This window comes from Arachis duranensis, chromosome 7, assembly GCF_000817695.3.
Source record: "Arachis duranensis cultivar V14167 chromosome 7, aradu.V14167.gnm2.J7QH, whole genome shotgun sequence".
Classification (NCBI taxonomy): domain Eukaryota; kingdom Viridiplantae; phylum Streptophyta; class Magnoliopsida; order Fabales; family Fabaceae; genus Arachis; species Arachis duranensis.
Genome location: NC_029778.3, coordinates 14,782,559 through 14,804,290, shown reverse-complemented (window position 1 = coordinate 14,804,290; position 21,732 = coordinate 14,782,559). Strand labels below are relative to the sequence as shown.

The 21,732-nt window shown below is 41.3% G+C and overlaps 1 non-coding gene across 1 annotated transcript; it reads right to left on the bottom strand.

The window, feature by feature from the left end:
- Positions 1–21,334: 21,334 nt before the first annotated feature.
- Positions 21,335–21,407, bottom strand: TRNAK-UUU (transfer RNA lysine (anticodon UUU)). Its single transcript has one exon. It is a non-coding gene; the product is annotated as a tRNA-Lys (tRNA).
- Positions 21,408–21,732: the final 325 nt, after the last annotated feature.

The following is a 21,732-nucleotide window of genomic DNA, read 5'->3' as shown; positions in this document are numbered from 1 at the left end:
GATACGACACTTCGGGGAAAGATTGGTGTGTTGTTACAACGTCTGAAATGAGTGAGGTCTGATGCACGTGCATGAGAATGGAATGTTTCGGGGTCCCCTGCGAACATATAATTGCGGTGCTTGTTCTTAACAATGTCCATGAGATCCCAAGGTCTCTGATATTACCGAGATGGATCAAGGATGCAAAAGTGATGGCAGTGCAGTCGATGGGCATGATTTGGGATTCTGTATAACTAACGCAACACTGGTGCCTGATAGATTAGTACCAAAAAGTGTGCAAAATTGCATGTCACAGCACTGAAAAGTTCCAGTTTGCAAGAGACATTGCCATGCTGATGCTGAAGCACTTCGAGAACGAAGATGCAGCAGACACTAGTCTTCCACCCGAGGGGCCACCCAGTGAAGGTGGCAGAGCCCCGGCACGAAATCTACCCAGGCGCAATACAAAGGGCAACGGTACTAACGGTGGAAAGAAAACCTAACGATGTCGTTTGTGCCAGGAGGTGGGACACAATAGGACGACGTGTGTGGACCGCCGCACAATAGAGTCATCCAACGCAGTTGCAGATGACCTGGATTCAATGGACACTAACATGGTGGGTTAGTCGTTTTAAAGATGATCTACTTAACATTTTTGCCTTGATAAATTGTTATAATCATTTGGTTTTTACATTGGTGTCAGCTCTATGATAACCTATTCGAGGATCCGTATGCGACTGCAGAGATTCCTTCATTCTAATGCTCTTATAGTGACACGCAGGCTGGATTTGTTAACAACGACTTTGGTGGGACCAACACGTCCGGGCTAGTCACGTCTCTCGCCGATTGAGCGAAGGGGCCTAGAGTCGTCACCACCGTGTGTTGCAACGGTAGGTTGGTCGAACCTTTTCACATTCTCCGGTAGGTGATAGCCGCAAACTGAAGAATGTCTACATTTCACCTTGTTATAGATCCCTTGTCAGAATTACAAAGTTGATTTTGTTAAACTACATATACCTGAGGATCTCAATATGTTTTCGACGTTAAAAAAAGTTTTTGCTATGTTGGCTTTCATGGTAAGTGGTTGTGCTCTAGACTTAATTGATTTTAATCGTGTATTTTCAGTAAAACCAAAGAAAGGAACCGACAACTGATTCTAGAAGTGGAGGTGTGAAGTGGTATCGTGCAACGAGCTGAAAATACACTATAATACACAATGTATTATATATCCTTCGTTGTTGACCCTTTTATTATGTTTCTACAATGGGTTGCCTATTCTTCGAAACGTATGCGTGTTAATTTGTTTAAACCTCCGGCGTTCTGATTTTTTTTTAACAACTCTTAAAACCTGATTAGACAGGGTATTAATGTCGGTGCAATTACCAAGGGCAATTACCAATTTCCTAAAAAACTGATAAAACCCAACTAATTCAAAATTTAAATTTTATAAATAATCTTATCATTTATTCCATCATCTGATTCAGTGATATTTCACTTTGTATTGTCAGCCTCGGTGATGGATGGACGGAGTAATGTAGTCGATGATAGCAAGTAAATTGTTCATAATTACACTTTTTTGTATATTTATGTATTTTATGTTTTTTTTTGGAAAATAACATTAAATAACATAAGGATATAATAACATTAATATGATGTATGACCTATAATATGATTAGCCCACGAAGACTGTCCATCCATTGATCTGGCCCATCAATTTCACGTGACATACTTGTACTTTTGCATCCAACAACCAAAAAAAAAAATTGCAGTGCATGACAAAAAATGTTGTATTGGGCCACTTCACACGTAGCTTAGAGAAGGTTCCCACGTCTTAAGGGAATCCGCTGCCTTTGCAAGCAATGCACTCCTTTCCTCGTTGCATTTTCCTGTTAACAGTGCAATAGTCATTTTGATTCTGATATTCTCTTCGTCAAGCTGCAATGATCATTACGGCATAGATTAGAAACACACAGTGTAATAGCATTTTACTTGTATGCATGAGTTAACTTACAATTGGCAACATCGCGTACGTGAACCGTCGTCCCATTGCCATCCATTGCATGACCCAAATGCCGGAGCCTGTACTGCTGTTGTTGTTTGGCACCCTGGTGCAGTCATGATGTTCAGTCTGGCAAACTCGGCAGCACTCTTAGAGCGTAACTCTTTATATGCATCAGTTGCAATGATTCCATCGAGCGCAGTCAGCTGCCACAGATTTGCCAAGATAAAAAGATTAGCGTATACAAATAGGATGCTGAATTAACCTATGTACGTCGCTTACCATGCATTGTATGACACGTCTCCTTCTTGCCTTCGAATTTTTAGTTGCATTCATGTTAAATTGGAAGACCTGCTTCTCTGACAGGTCCACCACAGTAAAAAACCAGTGATTGTCACAATCTTCTTCCGATATTGACATATAAACCTGCGATTGATAGACAAGCCGAATACGATAAGATAGTCATAATTCAGTCTATCTAGGTTCAGAACCGGCGTACGACAATTTTATCAGGCGGTAACTTACAAGGCCCAGGTCTTCCGTCGGGTGCATGTGGTCATTGTCGTATCGCTACGCAAAAATATTGGGGGATGCCGTCCATGACATGGGCCTGGTTACTCAGGGAGTAGTTAGCGGGTCAAACACGTCACCGTGCATGTCAACGGTTCATGGCTCGTGTTAAAACAGAGAACGTTAAATCATAGTTATGGATTCAATTAAGCTACAGAATTAAAATTTAGCCATACCGCAAACTTCGGATGTAGGCACCACACCGCTCGAGGGTGATCTCCATCAGTTTCTCCCTCCGATGCAACCATGAGCGTGATCAACTCCATTATTTGCAAATCATCGGATGACAGAAATCTCAGACATCGCATGAAAAGATTAAACCCTAGTCAACGAAAAAATTCATTAATTCGAAGAGGATACGATAGATTGCTACGTGCCTTCAGGGTTGGTTGCCGGCTGTCTACCAGACATTCCATGTCAAAATGAGTTGCATGTTGTGACCCAACAGGTACAACGACCTCTCTGCGGTCAACAAATGGAAGATGTTATACCCGTGAGCCTATTTCAACTGGGGCTTTCCGGCACTTATCACGCCAAAAGACAGATTCAGTTGTTGATTTTCGGATAGAATATTTACATGGGGCCAGCATCATGGTCGTAGACATACTTACAGATGTCCAGCTCGTGCTGAGAGATGGGCCATCCGTTGGCGGTGTTGATTCCTGCCTTGGTCAAGTTTGACGAGAAACATCGTGAAATCTATTTATAGGTGTCAGATGTTTGTCTGTGGCTACTTTCAGGTTTCGATGAGCTCTCGTCGGAAGACGTCACTACCTTGAAGGGAAAACTGCTTATCCTGTCATGTGTGGCTTGCAATCCCTTACGCTCGTTCGGGTTGGTCCTACTGTTGCTCTGCTGAGGCGATACAGTCTCTCGGTTACCGTTGTATAGCTTTGCCTTGAATTCGCTGAAGAAGCATGTGGCCTTGGCACCTCTTGGCACATGTTCCACGTTTTGCGTGTTTGACCTGCAGATCTTTGGATGCACTGTCCGTTTCTGACCGTCATCGTGATCGAAAACAGACATGTTGACGTCTCCGGCGCAGTTCTTTGACGACATTGGGTGTAGTCTCTTCCTCATCGTTCTGGGAAGCATCCTTTGTCTCCCGGTGAAATTGGATGCATGTGACAATGGGTTTTCCACGCATTCCCTGTCGATGACTGGTAGTCTTTGTTTCTTTATTTGGTTTTCATCAAACGTTGCGTTGACATTCAGCGAGCGTTCTGGCTGCGCAGGTCCATTTCGCACCTAGGTGAGAGGCTCTCTGAGACCGCCCACCAACAATCGCATCGTGACCATTTCCGCTTTGACCCTCGCCATTCGGCATTGGTGCTCTTTCATGGAAAATCGGAATAGATCTGTCAAATGGTTCGATCTACCGAAACAGTTATAGTGTAAATTGACATGAGTGTCACTAACCTTAGTGTTCTCAAGCACCTCTTGCATTATTTCGAGCAAAGCGTTGTTCGAAGTGTTGGCGTTTGGGCTGGTGTTCTTTGGTCCTCTTGGCATTGTGCTTTTGTTAATACGTTGTAGTAAACAACTACCTTAGTAGAACCGGGAGCAGCATAAGCATAATTAAAAAAAAACTATAGAAACCCAGCCAATGCACCACAACCGTACCTGAGCCATCACGTCGTTGTTGTCGTTGGATGCAGCGGGAGATCTATAATCTGCCATTGTTGGTTGCAGTATTTCTCGTCGTCGTCCTATAGGTCAGTATGTGTTGGTTGTGTAAGTGGTTGATTGTGTTTCGGCAAGGGCTTGCAGTGTGAAGACGGTTGCATGCTTGTATACATCGTCTGAACTCGCCGCACCCAGGAACACATTACACGTCGCCTACATGTTGAACAGATCATCAATCGAATTTGATGCAACCATCGTGGCAATCCTCGATCATATTTCACGAGGAAGAAGATTCAGCGGACATTCGTCCTGAATGGATACGTTCACTTTCTTTCTGTCCTTTTAGGAAGTTCCAGCCATTTGTAAGGACTTGGTGGAAGAATTATTGAAGATTATAAAGAGGAGAGATGACCTCCAACAATATGCTGTGTGTGTCCATATTATACATTCTCCAAATTTGTAAATGACCTTGTAGCATTTTGCTTTTTAATATACTGCCATGGGGGAGGGTGTTCAGTACCGCATACGTTTTCCTAGATATTTTTTTCATTCACTATCTAGAAATGCGAAAATGGAAAACGTCAATGCTGGTTTGGTTTTTTAAAATTTTGTTTAGCTAGGGAACTCGATAAATTTAATTTCTCATTGAATAACTGTTATCTCTTGTTTTTTTAAAACGAAATAATTTTATTTATTCTTTTAATTATTCCAAAAATAAAAGAGGTTCATTATTATATGAATACAATCTAGTGTTCAATTGGAAAATATGTGCATGTTCATTATTCAACGTTTCATTTAATTTTATGCAACAACATCATTTTTTAGTGCACATATGGCAAAACTTTACGTTAATCAAATAAGTTGGTTTTACAAAGTATTTACTTATTGGGTTATATCCTACAGAAATTTAAATATTTAATACTGCTGTTAAATTGTTCAGTAACTAATTATACATGCAATAACTATTCTGGTGTTCCTCTTCTTTTTTTATTTTGGTCAGCTATGCAATAACTATTTTGGTGTTCTTCTTCTTTGTTCAACTATGTTGGGTTTTTTTCTTGGATATTGTAAAGAGGACCATACCAAACCAGTGATATAGTTTTAACAAAATAATTAATAACCCAACACTTGAGCTCATCATTAGTTTGAGAAAAAAATTATTCTCTACAGGCCAATCTGGATGGAGCCAAGTCCAACCAATAGTGTTCCAACATGACTCGTCTGACCCAAAATACCTTCTGCCTCTCCTTCGTCATTCTCTATCCCACCATCTCCAGGCCGCTTAGATCCTTCCTTATTGATCGTCTCCGGCAAAGCCATATGTACCCGAAACAACACTCCTTGTTATCAACGGCTATCGAAACCCGTTCCGGCGATGATACTATGCAGATCGTCATCCTCCAAACCAATGAGTCACGACAGATGTGCCATTCAGAGAGTCAACTTTGCACTGTGATTCCGCGGGAGAAAACTTCCTGCAACTCCATTGACGGTCAGTGACGGAAACGTAAACATCAAAGCGTTTCTTGAATGCGTCAAACGACGTCCACGGGGCATCTCCTTCCTTTCCAGGCCACCTCCATCATCTCTGATTTAGCGTAAAATAGAATCACTAACTGCCACTAGTTTTAGTCTTAAAACATCGTAAACTAATTCTACATAAACCCAAATAACTTTCGTATGTAAAAAAAATAACCAACTACAAAGTAAATTTTGTAAACTAACTCCTCTAACACAAGATGTCCACTAGCCGATCAAAGAAAGGAATAGATAGAGTGATTTCTGCCATTGAATTAAAAAAAGCAAGATCCGACGGCTATCATCATCAAGCGCACCGGTCAGCCGAAGACAAGAGATATGCGCACCTAAACGCCAAACGTCTTCGGCACATGGACTCTGTCCCCAAGAAAGAGAAATATTGTGCGTGTGGGTTAAGGTTAATGATGGGCTTGATGTGATATGTGGATTAAAATTTGTTGCGAAGGGAAGGACATTTTATTGAAGACAATAATTTTGGAAATTGAAATTTTTTTTGGCAACAAAAAAAATATTTGATCTAAAAAATAAATAATGTATTGATAGGTGTTACTGTTGATTTTGAAATTAAATTATAATAAAAATATGGGAAAGTATAGGAAGCCAATGGTCTAAGCGTACAATGTGTACAATGGAGATTTAGGAAGTATTAGAGATATGACCATTAGTGTTACATTGTCCTGTCAGGTTACGCTTTTGGGATGAGTGGGTTCATGACATGGTATTAGAGTTCTAGATCCGAAAGGTCAAGGGTTCGATCCTTGTTGAACTCCAAAATCAACTTAGGCCATTGACTCCTTAGCACTACCCTAAAAATATATATAATACAAATAATAATCGATTCTAAAATTCAATACAAAAAGATAAATATATATTAATTATAATAAAAAAATAAAGAGTACAGAGAGTACAAGAGAGGAATTAAAATTTTATATCTCACAATACCTTTTTTTTTATCTTTTTTAACAATTTTCATTTTCTCCATCAATCATGTCTCTTTGCGATTATATGTCTCTCCCCACTATTTATGAGTGGAGTTGCTTAAGTGTCAAATAAACAGAATCTGATATTTCTATTACAACTATGCTAGATTACCAAGAAGAAATTTGCCAAAATCTGCCAACTCTTAATGGGTTGGACCAAAGCCCACAACAATGAAAAAAACACCAACCCAATTTTCCCAATTCACTTTTACCCTAAGCTAGAATTTCAGTTCACCGTTTCACCTACTTTTTTCTACCACCACCGTTCTTCTCTTTCCTCTGTACACTAAAGTCACTGAAACACCGCCGGAGCCGTCGTTTTCAAGGAAGCTAATCACCGCCGCCTGTGTGCTTTTCTTATGTAGCTTGTCGGTCTCGTCACTGCTTGAACGAATGCAATCGTCGTCAACGTCACTTCTCATCGCTGCCGCCACAAGCTCGAGCACAGGTCAACGTCGTCGTCACGAATACAAGACGTCACTGGTTCCCCATCCCCATACATCGAGCTGACAACTCAGTCTTCTACCGAGTACACCTCCCCTTCCATCAAACACGTTGCTGATCTTCCATCTTCCCTGTTGTTTTTTGACATGTTAGTAGATTTTTAGGGTTTTGTTTTGTTAGTAGAGGATGTTCTTACATTTTTGTAGGATTCATATAATAGAGTAAGTGGTTCATAAGAGATGTTCTTTGATTTTTATTTGAACTTATTCTTCCATATCTGAATGCTTTGCTGGTTTTTTCTTGCATAAGATAGTATATGTATATTAAGAGATATTTGAAATTGGGTTTGAATTTGTTCATATAAAATTGTAGTATTAAGAGATATTTTTGGAGAATTTTTTTGGTTTTTTCCCTTGATATTTTGGTAACTATTAGATGTTTATATAGATGGAGTCCTGGACGATTCTTTCATATCCTTTTATCAGGGATTGGATATGTCTTTTATTTAAAATTTGTTTGAATGTGTTAGATGAAAGTGTCTTTAATATATGTGTTTTTTATTTACAACTTATTTAGATGTGTCTGAAATAGATGTGTCTTCTGTTGAATGTGTTTTTCAATGGATGTGTCTTTAATGTATGTGTTTTCTGTTTACAATTTATTTGGGTATGTCTTTAATAGATGTGTCTTCTATTGAATACGTTTTTAATGGATGTGTCTTTAATAGATGTATTTTCTGTTTAAAATTTGCTTAGATGTATTTTCAACAGATGTGCTTTTAATTGATGTGTCTTCTGATTAGAACTTTAATATTATTTTTTGAGACTTGTGGACTTTTTTTTGTTAAGACCGTGATTTTTCTCAAACTGAAAGAGTAAATGAAGAAAGCTACGACTACCTTAGTTTCTCAAGTAGGTCAGATAGAGAAACTGAAGCTCCATCTCAGGTTGCGTGATCAAGAGTGTTGCTAGCATAAAAAGTGCACTGCCCTAATTGCTAAGCTCATGAAGATTGACTTGGGGAAGAAGATTGTATAAGCAACACTTATTAATACTAATCTTAAACAAAAAACTTAACTTTTGTTCTTATGCATATGTTTATTTCAATCAAACCTTGTTGATCACCTTTGGAGGTTTGGGTGGTTTTAATTAGATAGTCATCGTAGTTCTAGTTGCCATTAAAATTTGAATTTTCAGCTAAATTTTCGAATATTTTTTTGTTAGATTTTCAACATTTTTTAGATTAAGTAATTTATACTCTTAAAAATTTATTAGATTCTTATTTTGAATGTCAAAGAACCTAATTTATTCATAAATAAACTTTCTAAGTATATATGAATGTGAACATCATTTTTTCAAGCTACTCAATTTCTCTGTCAACATATTAACATCAATATAAATTTCATTGTTTGTTACATCTATTTGGATATAGTAATCCTGTAACTATTAAAGACACATCTATTTGGACCTGTGCTTTTTTATTCTCCTCCTTCGACATTTTCTTATTCTTGTAAAAATTCTCATAATCTGCCAAGAAAAAAACAATAAATATCAATCAGAAAACACAAAACTAAACCCAAATAATCCCTGAAGCAAACACAATCATCTAAGTTTAGCGAATAAAGACAACAACTGAAATAGTTCCATTTTCACTACTAATATAGACACATCCAGTATACAAAATGGCACTATCAATAGTTTAATTTCTTAGGTTAACTGGTTTCATATCTAACAATTACCATAAACTAATTTCAGCAGCACAAACCAAAAATTAAGACAAAGAAATATGAGTTAATTTAAAACCATAAGCATAGTTTGAATGTAAAAAAAGCATTCACCAAAACAAAAGTAATACATAAATTAAAATACATAACAACTAGAACAACTCTTTAAGAACTTGATTTTATCTTGGTGCTTATGTCACAATGTAAAGACATGATATAATTCTTATGGTCTACATATGTCCTCAACCAATAAAAAACTATGGTGCTCTCAACTTTTAATTTTTTTGATTTTTAAGAAAGAATATATAATAACAACTAGCCGCTAACTAAAAACTAGTAAAGAAATATAAATATATAAGTAGCCAAAATATGAATATGTAAATCTTCATAATTTTATTTCATAGAAGCAATTAGAATGAATTTAATAAGTATATGAAATATGACAAAAATAAGAAGCCACATAAGTTCCAAATATGAAATACCTTTCTTCAGTAAAAAGACCTACAATTTTACGAAAACAAATTATAGCAAAACATCAAAAAATCCCAAAACATCCAAAACACTTTTCTTCAAATATGAAAAATTTAAGAAAAAATAAAAAAATAAAAAAACTGAAACAACATTGTAGGGACCCCGTTAGTTAGCCAGTGAGAGAGCAGGAGTCTTGTGGAGTTTGAAAGACCCTTGATGGAGTCTTTCCCAAGGCCAGCAGGCTTACTTACGTAAAAAAAAAGGGATTTGAGTGACTACATGCGAAAGCTTTTGCTTCTTTCTTTACTTCTGCTGGCAAGTAGCTCTCCCTTTTTCCTGTAGTTCAGGATTCCCTCTCTATGCCCATATCTATTTAGTCAAAAGGCTAGTTCAATCGCTCTGAGGAAGTACTAATAGTGGCGTTTGTTGTTTTCGAGCTCCCCCTGCCTTCGGAAAGGATACTCCTAATGGTACCTTAGTTCTCCATAGGCGTCTTAAGGGGGAGTGGAGTGAAGGCATTCTCTTGGGAGAAGCCCGCCAGCTTACTATACTAAGAGAAGAGGGCGCTATTTAACAGTAGTGGTAGGGGAAGTCGTCCCGAAGCGCAACCAGACTGAAGTTCTTCCTCTTCTGCGGGAAGGGAAGTGGTGGTCTTGTTTTAGAGTATCCAGGTCTTGAGTGCCCCCTCTTTTGGTTAGGGAATCTTAGCGAATGTCCGGATTAGCAGAGTTGGGCCCCTATAAGCTATTAAAAGCATTAAGCAGTTGTTTTCGTTTCGTTTTGAGTTCTCGAAGGGCAAACTTCCTCACCCGGCCATTGGCGATGAGATAAAGGCTATTTCACGGAAAGCTACTCGACCAATAAAAAGGGAGCCGAGCCGGTTCAGATTCCTAACCACTGGAATAACTGGAGGCGATGGCTTCGCTTTCTGAGCTCGGTTGGCTGCCCTTCCCTCTCGGACATCAAGGCCCGCTGGCTGAAAGGTTACATCCATCCTATTAACTTCATCTTGGCAAAACGAACACGCTCTATGTCAGACATGCCATACCAATCAAAAGAGTCCTCCATGTTATCCAACCAATCTTTGAAGATATGAGATTAGGGTCCAACTTTCCATCATATTCAGGGACATCCACTTTGACTCTCCTAGTAATGTCTCCTAAATCCTCATGACCATACCTAGGAGGTTGTGGTGAACGCCTGTTGTGTCTATCTGGAACCCTAGCATGGGGTCCGACTGGAACTCTATGGGTTGGTCCTCATGAAAATGATCACCATCATCAAGTGCCGCTCTAGGATCTAAGGTTGGAAGGAGATCACCATCAGGGGGAAATCTGACAGTTGGTCTAGGGGTTGCGTGACTCATCCTATTAGGGCGCCGTGTGTCCCAGAAGTGGGAAGTCTTCCGTGCACTTACCCTATATTAGAAATAATAATAAATAAGGGGAAGCCTTTAACTGCCTAACTGAATCCTTGAAATCCTATCCTACAGGGCGCTTACCCAAGTGTTTCAGGATTTGTGAAAACTTCTTAGAGAGTTGCTCTACTTTACCCTCGAGACTGTCCAATTTAGAGTGCATGGTTTGGTTGTCAGTTTGTGGAGTGGGAGGGGTCTGCAATTGAAGAAGAATCGGTGAGAGCTAGAGTACTTCTATAGGCATAATGCCTATTTATATAAGAAAAAGGTATCCCCAGTTGGGCTCTCGAATCTAGCTATTTCTTTCTTATCGGAACTGCCATAGTTGATGCATCGAATGCTAGTGCAATAAGACTGAAAGCTGAGCTGTTTGCGGACTTACGCAAATAGTTCATTTTGAGCTGCTCATAAAAAACCTCGGTTTCCTCCGATTAGAAGGTGGTGGGAAAGCAAGTTCAAGTTTCGGAGGAGTGAAAATAGAAGTAAACCTCAGATAGCCCAAGCCAAGGCCAGCTGCCCTTACGATACGAAATTCCTAAGGAATCGAAGAAGGGCTATTCAATTACCATCGAAAAAGAAAAAGAAGAAGAAGCTTTCACTCATCCATAGCAGCCACTGCCTTGCTTCCTTGACCGTCTTCCAAAGCTTGAATTCTCGGCATCAATGCAATAACTCCTGCCCGGCTTGGCACACTCAACCGCTAATCCAAAGGAGGAACTCAGAACTAGCTGGGCATGCTTTCAAGCCTTTAACTGCTAACGGGCTAACGTAACGCCTTGATTGACTTTTTTCGATAAAGGACAAAAGCTCCCAAGAAGAATCAACTCAGAGTAGGACTCAAAGGAAGATCTCTTCCCCGGCTTCTTCTCCCTTCTATTCTATGATGAACTTTCTTCACTTCAGCTTGCTAGCGCTTGGCTTACTTTGACTATCAGAGAGAGGAATAGACATCTCTGAGGTGCTACCAGTAGGTTGTCATTGAGACCTTTATTGAAACCCCTTTTTTCTTGAAAACAAGCCTACTGTGGCATTTCGTGATTGAGTTCTCATGCCTACTCTCATCTGAGAAGGAGATAGCCAGACGGGAACCTTTCTTAGCGCTTAGATAGATGGTAGTGAAGAGCAGATGAACTAGACCAGACAGCTCGATGGAAAGGATAAAGCCAAAACTCTTGCTCTTATCCATAAGTGGCCGTGATCTTGTTATTCATTCTTTAAGGCGGAAAAAGAACTCTCTTTCAAGTCCCAGAGTCTATTCGATGCCATCCTTATTCCTTCCTTGCAGTGATCTGATTTTAAGGGAATCCGTTATCGGATTCTCCTCCTTTTGATGGCATGTTCTCTATCTTCTCTTTCTCATCTAAGATGTCTGTAAATGATAGGTTAGCATGCTTAAGACATGCAAGTCGGACTCTTTACTTTAGTAGCTCTTCCTTATAACATTGATCAGATCCGCTGTTCTAGCATCAACTCTTCCTTCGGCTTTCTTCGATGCAGCGTATATGCGACATCAACGATAATAAGTAAGACGATTCCACTTCCTAAACAAGTTCACCTGCCTTTAAGGTTAGTCTCAGCTACTCGGAAGTAAAGGTTCTTTCGCTTCTTCTCTATATCAGCCGATAAACAAAGAAAGACGGAATCCGGCTTCAAGGTCAAGTGCGAGCTATGAATTCTGGGCTGACAATCGCTTTTTCGATCGGCTCATCCACGGCTTCAGAATAACTCAATTCCTTTTTTGATGAAGTAGCTTCGGGTGCTGCTGGGTCTGGTTTGCTTTCGTCGGCGGATTTGAACGAAGACTTCTTTCATTGAGATATGCTAAAGCGGATTTGCGAAAGAAGCTTCTGAGGCCTGGCTAGGATGCTAAAGATCGGATGCTTCCTCCTGTGCCTAGCCTTGTAAAGGACATGCTACCACCCCCTTCTCTTCACCCGATACAAGCAAAGTCAAGCAGTAAAGTCATCAGTGACGGCGTATTCTCTACCTGTTATTCCGACAACAGCTTATGATATCACCCTCGCCTCAGGTCACTAAGAAGACCGAGAGTAAGGGGTTACCTTAAGCCAAGTCGATAGAAAGAAGGTCAAAGACCTAGAGCCACAGCGCAATGCTTCGATTAGACTCTTAGTAACGCTCGGGCCCCATACGGATGGGTCCCTTCGCTAACCGTAAGGAAGAATTAAGGAGTGGTCTCTCGGAGCGTTCCGTACCCTATTAGACTGAGACTAGCCAATTCCTTATCTACGCCTTATCCCAGCGCTATCTTATTACTGAGAAAACTACGTTTCTTGATGAATACGGTCCTCCCTGTTCTGTTAGGACCTGAAAAAGGGGATTCAAAGAGGATATAGACCTCGTACGTTGAAACTCAGATATGACGTATGAAATGGAATCAGTCCTTAGTCTATCTCAAAGTAAACCTAGCAAGGTTATAAAGTTCTAAGGTAGTAGTCAATTCCTTCCTTGAAAGATGTTTGCTTAGTCCCACGAAGTAGGGTGCGCAGATATAGGCTTCTCTTAGTTCTCGTAGACCTTTGAGAAAGAGGCATTCAAAGAACTTCCATAGAGGAGAAAGACGCAGCGTTTGCCCAGTTGAGTGGTTTAGCCTTCCTTCTTCTTTATCATGGGCTTGGTTTTAGCTCTTGAGATTGGAATCTCTTCAGTCAGGAAGGAGGAATCAAAGAGAACAAGTAAACTAGGGCCCACAGTGTCCTCTAACAGGCTGGCCTATTCGTCAACTTGACGTTAAGAACGCCTTTCTGCCTGGGAGATTCAAAGGCTACTACGTATTGATTGAAGATAGAAAACCGGGACTTCGTTTAGTTGGTGCCGAATCTCTTTCTTTGACTGGGTTGGTAGTGCTGCAGTGCTTCTTTATGGATCAAAGTTCTTCGTGAAGCGGCATACCTTTCTAAAATGCCTTTTGATCCTTGCCCGTAACCTGTTCAACGCTTTCGTTTTCCAATAAGGGGCGGACAAATAGTTTATGATAGGCTGCTTTCAATTGCAAATGGATCGGCAGAAATAGGTCGTTCTACCGTCCAAAGGAAGAAGGTAGTGTAGCTTGCGGCTCGTGAAGCTGATGATATCCTAGCATTTTGAATTCCGGAAAGAGAACCACAACCTTTCTAGTACCTGAGATACATGCTGATTCAATCAGTCGTGGATTCTTTATTGACTCCGTTCGTAGCGCGTTGATCTCGAAATAGAAGTCGTGTGAATGGATTGGTTGTTTTTGGTGCGCTAGTTTCATAGTGTAAATGCAGCTTCATCCTTTTCTCTACCCACTACAGGTGGCGCGAAGGAACATGTCCCTGTACCAATAAACATTCTTTAATTAGCTTGCGTAGAGCTGCTTTCTTCAAAGTTACACTATCTTTCTAGATAATAGTTGGGAGTTCTCAAAAAGCATGAACTTATGGGGCTAGGCTATTAGTTGTTTTGGTTCTTTCTGCTTGGTAGATGAACTCAGTGTCGTGCTTTAGCCGAGCCCTTTCAGTAGGTTCCACAATTGAGCTATTAGGTGATGCCTCCCTCCAACTCCTAAGTAAGGGGGAGTTCCGCACAAGAGAAGAGGCACATAAAACCTTACCAAGTACTGATCGATGCCAAGTCGAAGAAAAATTATACCGCTATTCATGGTGTAATTCTTCTATCTGGTAAGTTTCGAGCTTCTTTAACAAGAGATAAATGCTTCTGAAAGCTATCTTATTAGCGCTCGTGCCCCATCATCCCATGGGTCACTTCACTCTCCGTAGGGGGAAGCAGAGTTCTTTCCTGGGTAAGAATGAGGATTTGAGTTTTCCTTATCCCGGGGGTGCCCCCCAGACCCCCAGCGCTACTACTTAATACCTTAGCTTGAAAGCCAACGCTTGCTATTCCACAAACATCTCATTTCCCCTCTTATCTTATACATCATAGTCGTACTCAACTTCTTCTCTCGTTTGTGTAGAGTTATGGCTTTACCCCTTCTTAATCTAGCATTGCTACTCTTCTTACTATGTCTAAAATGGGACCAGCCTTATTCAAATAGGGGCAGCCATTAGAGAAGAAGAGAAAGACACCACACACTAGTTACTAGTACCCCGACAGCTGAACCGGGAAAGCTGGAACCGTGCCATCTTGAACCCCAGCTCTATCTCTTGTTTTGGTTTTATTAGTAAAGCAATGACCAGTATCTTTCTTTCTGGTTTTACACCTCTTGGAAACCGGAAAAAGAGACCTTAGGTATTGGGCATACTTTTCACAGCTATATTCAAGGCTTAGGTCACGAACCACAAGCAAGACTATTTCAAAGCAAACAGTTGCCTGTCCACTACGAGATTCGATATAATGTCCAGATTTCCCAATCACACCTAAACAAGAGCTGAGGCAGCTTCAGACTTACTAAGACGGCATAAGTTCCCAGACTAGAGCCGCACCACACACATATGATGGCCTACCAGCACCATACGCGACAGCAGAAGGGCAGCAACATTCAGAAGATAGTAAGAGAAGTGATCAGGCAAATATAGCAAGTGTGAAGCGAGTAGATTTTTTCTTTTTGTTGGAGATGAGCCTAAAAGATCGAAAAGAATGAGTTCAGGTTCACGGCTTTAAATAGTAAATAGGAAATACCAGTACCCGGGTGAGTAGGAATGGATCTAATCTAGCTATAGATAGAGTAACGGTTTCGCAGCGAGAGAGCAAGGGGGCGACTGAAAGGCAATAACGATGTGGCTCTAGGGGGAAAGAGCTCTGACTGATCTTGTCACAAGGATTCTTGACTCAAAAAGGAGTTAAGTATTAATTCAATTTAAATTAATTACAAAGGAGTCGTCGTAACTGGCCATAGCCGAGTAGACGGAATTTTTCCATCAGTAGAAAAAGCCTAGAAGGCATAACTCTGGTCTTCTGGTCTGATGAACGGTTAGATGGCTTATCTGTAACCAAACCAAATAGGCTCAAAACGGTCTTAAACAGAAAAAGGCGAGTTGCGCTAAGGTCTCAGTTCCACTACAGACGAAGCACACCGAACCTAGGTTTCTTTCTACCTCGTCAGAGAAGAAGGAAGAAACTGGGTTCTGAATCAAATCCCATCGATAAAGTTCGAGTGCTTTGATGCTGCTGTTCTTTAGTGTAAGCGCGGTTAGCTCCTTTCTATACCCAAGTCCGTGTGAACCAAAGACAAGTAAAAACAGCCATTCATTTAACATTTAATAAGAAAGTTTTATGTTAATTTAAATAGAATTGCCCGATCGTGATGAATGTTAATTGACATTGGGGAATTCATAGAAGAGCATAGCCATGCCATGATAGAATGACTGAAAGCCTGAATTCAACCACTTAAAAAGATCTAGCAAGATTGACTGCAATTCAATTAGCAATGTTAACTGCAGACAGATTCTAGTTCAACCATTATAGCAAGAGGCGGAGCTTGATAGGAGCCTGAGCGTACCCTATCATAATCGCAATGAACGCGATCTTAGGAAGCTTCCTTTCGTCCCGGTTGCACTAGGCTAGACTCTTTCAATCAAGCCTATACAAAGGTATCTTCTTCCGCTTTCTTCGCTTGCTTGCTGGAAAGCTCTATACTGACCTTGGCTATTTCAGACAATTTCTAAAGCATTTAGTAGCCATGCTACCTTCTTTGGCCCTACCTTACACACCATCTTTCTCTTTTCCCGCCAGCCGCCCTTAATTTATCGTACTCTTCCTTGGTCTCTTCCCGTGGATATGAAATAGAATGAATTCCAGGATCCCCTGGGAGAAGGTCATTCCAGGAAAAAGTAGTGTGATACAGTAAGGGCCTGACATGAATCGAATCGGAAAGGGTACGTGCTAAAGCAAAGCTAGAGCAGCTCTATAGGTGTAATTTCATTAAGTACTTTTTAGTTGCCATCAAATGAACCCAACCTTCTGATAGATGTTGAGCTTAAATCAATCAAAATATGTTATCTTTGGAGTAAGACTTTAATATAGCTTATCCTTTAGGCGAGAATTGTTTTAGGCAAGAATATAGTTATCACCCTCCTAGCCCCATTGAAGCAAGGAATATTAGGTAGTTTGATTCTCGAGCCCTTTTAGAATGCCTGTAATCCAGTGCCAGAAGAGTTCCAGTAGCTAGGGAAGTAGGCTAGGCTCTAAGGTTGTCGAGGTTCTGGGGCAAGCTCTTTAGCCCTCCTATCCGAGCAGTTAGTTTTGAAAGCCATCTATACAGGTGTATAACAGTAATAGCAGTTAGACCATTAATAGCCTAGGACTAATAGCAGTTCTATCGGACCGTTAATATCTTGGATAGCAGTCCGTCCTTCCACACCTTTTTTTGAAGACGGCCTAAAGTTAGCGTCCAGCCTGCTATTATCTTTTCCTATTTCCTTAAATAGCTATTTTTTTCTATCATTCTTCAAGGCTATTTTCTCTGGGCCAGCCAGCTTTTTAAAAGAGAAAGAGGTGAAGTCCCTTTCCGCTAGCCAGTTGGACTAAAGGAAGTGAGCTCTCACGGCCAGTAGGCAAGCCGAGTCTTTCAAGCACACTTCCTCTAGACCGGTAGAAGTCTTTGTCCTTACTAAGGGCCCTCTGGTTCATTTCTATTCTGGTAGGTCTTTCTCTCTCTTTTCCTTGCTTTTCGTTTTTGGTCTCAAGCCCGGTCTTCTGAACTGGAATAAGAAGAAGTCTTTCTCGAGTAACTGAGACTCTTAGTGGTGCGGAGGAAGCTATAAAGTTGCTGTCCGAAAAAAACCGATAGAAGAAGCTTACCTTCTTCTTGACTTTCATCCCACTTGGTGAAATAATATTATGCCATGCCTTGCTTGAGGATTTCATCTAAACTAAAAAAGCTCAGGATCAAGAGACTTTCCTTGCTGGGGTTTTCCTTCTCATTCAAAGCCTGGCAATACACTCCTTCTGGAGTTTCTGTCGCCTTTTCCAAATCTGTAGCTGGGAAATAAGTTCTCTGTTCTTTTCAATCCGACAGCAGTCCTTCGCAACTGATTTGACATCCAGAGAAGAGAGTCCTTATTACCTGGCAAACGAATTGAGCTCTTGAGATTAGGGGCGTACGGAACGTGGGTTACCGTAACCGTAACCAGTCTTACAAAGAAAGTAATTGGGTTCTTCTGTCCGAGACCGAGGAATCAGAGTCACAGGCCTTTAACCGGGGTAAAAAGTCTTAGTCCTGGGAAGGCTACCATAGCCTTTCATCAGGCGTATAGGAGCTAGGCATAGTTCCGAATTTTTTGCACAAGATTAGGAAAGAGGCTCCTGAGGGACTTGATGAGGCTGCTCAATAATGTTGGATACCCCCGTGGGGGAGAGATCTCACTATACTCGAATCAATTTAACAAATTTCCACCACCAAGTTTTTATTCAAGAATTCCATACTCAAACCGTTTCCCCCCCTATAGATGAATAAGGGAGAGGCCTTTGACATTAGTATTTATCATTACCCTTTCATAGATACGAGCTGGATGGATGATTAGTAGACCAAGTCCAATTCAATGCAAGGCCTTCAAGTATCGATTTTGGCACATGGCAGCCCAAGGATAATTGCTAGTTAGACAGCACCACGCGAGCTTCATCTCATCATGCAAGCTTTGCTTCTTTCTTCCATACGCCTGATGCCAAGACCCCCTTCTTCCACCTCACTCCTGGCTTTGGAAGGAGAGGTTTCGTTTCTATATTTGTATATAGAGATAGACGTAAGGTTGGGGGGATAGAGCTTTGCAATTCAAAAGGTTGCCTTCCTCTATCTCATAGTACGGAGTAGAAGGTAGGGTAAAATTACCGCTGAAGTGATGCTTTAATTTAAGAAAAGAAGGAGAATGGAATGCTCATTGGTGTTTAGGGATCCCCCATACTTCCTTTTGTCTACGTACGAGCAGAGATCGCTAGGTTCGGGTCCTCCCCTTCTCTAGTTCATCATAGCCGCTCTCCATCCCAATTGGTCATTCGCCTTAAGGAAAGATGAAGCAACAAGTAGGAATGAGAACAAGCATAATTAAATAATAATAATAATAAAAAAGAATCGCATCTCAGTGTTCTATGATTGAGAAAGCGACAGGCCCAATGAGCTCTCCTATAGTGCCTCGAAATGAGGCCGGAGAGCCTGAGATCGGCTAAGATCGAGATGGAAATGGTGATGAGATGCAAACTTAGATTGAAAAAGTGTTCCGTAAGTGAAATCAATTGATTCATAATGGTAGAAAAGAAAAACGGCGCGCACGGACCGTGCTAGAGTTGAATCTTCCCAGAAGCAAGTAGTAGGCCCACGTATTTCAACGAGAACACCAAAAAAACCTAATTCAGCTTCACGTAAGATAGCTAAAGTATGGTATCGACATGATTATGAATGATAGAATACCCGAAACACAGAAAGAGCTAGCAAAGTAAGTAGCAAAGGGAGAAGGGACTCAACTTCCTTACGAAGTAGGAGCGGAAGAGAAGCTTCCTATCCATCCCCGGACGAAAGTAAGCACGATTTTTTTCTTTATCATTCGGAAGGCTCAGTCCCACACTCTGACTTCAATGGTGGGAACAACCTCCGCACTCCGGCGCTCCAATGAACAAAAGTTCTCCGCCTTACTTTATTTAGAATAGTGGTCGATCCCTCGGGAGTTACATTCGTAACTTAATGTTATGTTCACGTTCATGCGGTGATCTTATATCCAAGAGTACTACCCTGTACGTAGTCTATGTCTGGGGAGCATACTTGACAGGAGATAGACACAGGCGGTAGATAGGTCCCCCACTTCGATTCCTGCCCCGTTAGCATCTCCGATCCGAGATAAGGGATTACTCCGTTAGGTCTTTTCGGTCCGGAGCCGGCCGGTAATGACAAGTTCGAACACCAGGAGCGTTCTGATTTGATCAGACAGACTGCTTGAAAGAAAAGCAAACTCTCCAAATTGTTGACCAAGCTACACTAGCGGAAAATCTCTTATTCTTACCAGCCGGGTGGCGCGCAATGAAGACCAATCCGCGAACTAATTTATAACATCCAATGCCCTATCCCTCAAACTCGCAAGCTTGCGTCTCCGTCTTGGCTAGAATCCTTCCACTCTTTCTCCAACAAGCCACGCAGTCTCTTTAATACGATATATCATGCCTCCTAGCTTTCATGCATAGCAGACTTAGAAGCTGAAAGGTGATATAGCTGTACCCTCAACCCAAGCACTGACATTGAGAGAAGAGTGGAACGGGACTAGGCAACTAGTATGGGGCCCGGGATACTTATCAACTCATATCGGAGCAAGGTCACGACTGCTGAGACTGAGACCGCGTAAAGCAATACCGCATTCTCACCGGCAGACAGCTTCGTTCTTCTCTTCTTCCTCTTTCCATACGGTATCGATCGGCCGATCCTGTTATTATTTGCATAATTGGATTTTGTTTTACTTGGTGCGTATACTTCTAAAACAGGTAATCTCCTGGAATAGAAGTATAGGGCTCCCCATGCTTTGAGTTGGGTTTGCTAGGTTTTTCCTTTACCTGGTCAACACAACAAGGAAGTCCCCCGCGGATTACAGGTGAAGGTTATAAGAATGACGGGTAAGAATCGAAAGTCAGTGAGCCGGTGGGGCGCCTTTCTTCTCGCTCATTTAGAGTCCTTCTTGCTTTCGGGTATTAGTGCCTTACTATCTTCCACAAGAGTCCATTTAGAATTCGAGTCTTAAGCGGGAGAAATTGAAGGAAATTGAAAGCCTCCAACAAAGGACGATTCTCTTCCCCCTTCCCTTCTAGCCAAAGCAAGAAAGCAGAACTGACTTCCTAGGAGCCTCAAGCCAACCAGCGTAGGGAAGTATCAGTCGATTCGGGCAAGCAGCCTCAATCACTGGACTGACCTTTTAGTCCGACGAGTAGCACGGCACTAGAAGCTACTTACTTTCAAAAGCGTCAGGAAGTTGAAAGGATGGAGTCCGAGAGAATTAGACTTGCTTCTCTGAGTTGAATGAAGCAGGAAGAGTCCCGTTAGGTCAAATCCTGTATAGTGAGTCTAGTGATTGATGGAATAAGGGAACGTCTTTACAATGACTTAGTTCTTCCCAGCTTTAGAGAGCCCTAGCTGTTCAAAGATCCAATCCCAGTTGGCTAGTTTACAGTCGCCTAACACAAAGGTTTTTCTTGTCGGGAGTTGCCGCACCTTGTTGTTGCTGAGCTAGTGCCCGGAACCCCACTGGAGAAATGCTTAGTTTTCCTTTTCGTTTCTATAGCATTCCTGTTCTCAGTAATCCCAACGGTAGCGACAAAGCAAGAGGTGATGTAGCTGAGCTGTCACTTTTTCCTTGAGCGAGACTTTGTAGTTTCTTAAATTCTATATAAATAGTAAAAAAAGGGAAGCGTTAGTAAGTTTTTTTTTTGCATAATCTTCGAACGGAATGGAAAGGGCAAAAAAACTCCAACGACTAACTCTGGCTATACTATAGGGATGTGACAGAATTCCCTGGGAGAAATCCTACCGAGCCACTCTTATACTACTCCTTACCTCACCCCCTTCTCACTTAAAGGGCGAAGTCGCTTCAGCGAGTCTTAAGGCCAAAGAGTGATCTTTGAACGTTACTACGCATCCTTATTAATTAATAAATAGGTATAGTGTAAGGTAGGTTTGGGTATAGCAGGACTTGAACCTGCGACCATTAGGTTAAAAGCCCAATGCTCTACCAACTGAGCTATACACCCAAAATAGATAAGTAGTAAATAAAGATTGGTGCAGAAAAGACCTCTTCTCCTCATCATATTAAAGGGGCGCTGCTCTGTATGAGGCTCGTACTGCGGAGCAAGCGAAGAATAAGGGCGCGCGTTAGCACTCCTGCAAGAGGCCTTACTCAACAAGCGCACCTTTATTAGTAAGGTTGCCTGTTTCCACTCATTGAGGATTCTATCTACAAAAGAAGGTCAACGGAGGATACTCAAGTAGCTCTCACTGACACCATCTACGAGAAGGTGAGGTCGTCTTTCTTTCCGGCCGCTATACGGTTCGCCTTAAAGCCTTAAAGACGGAGAA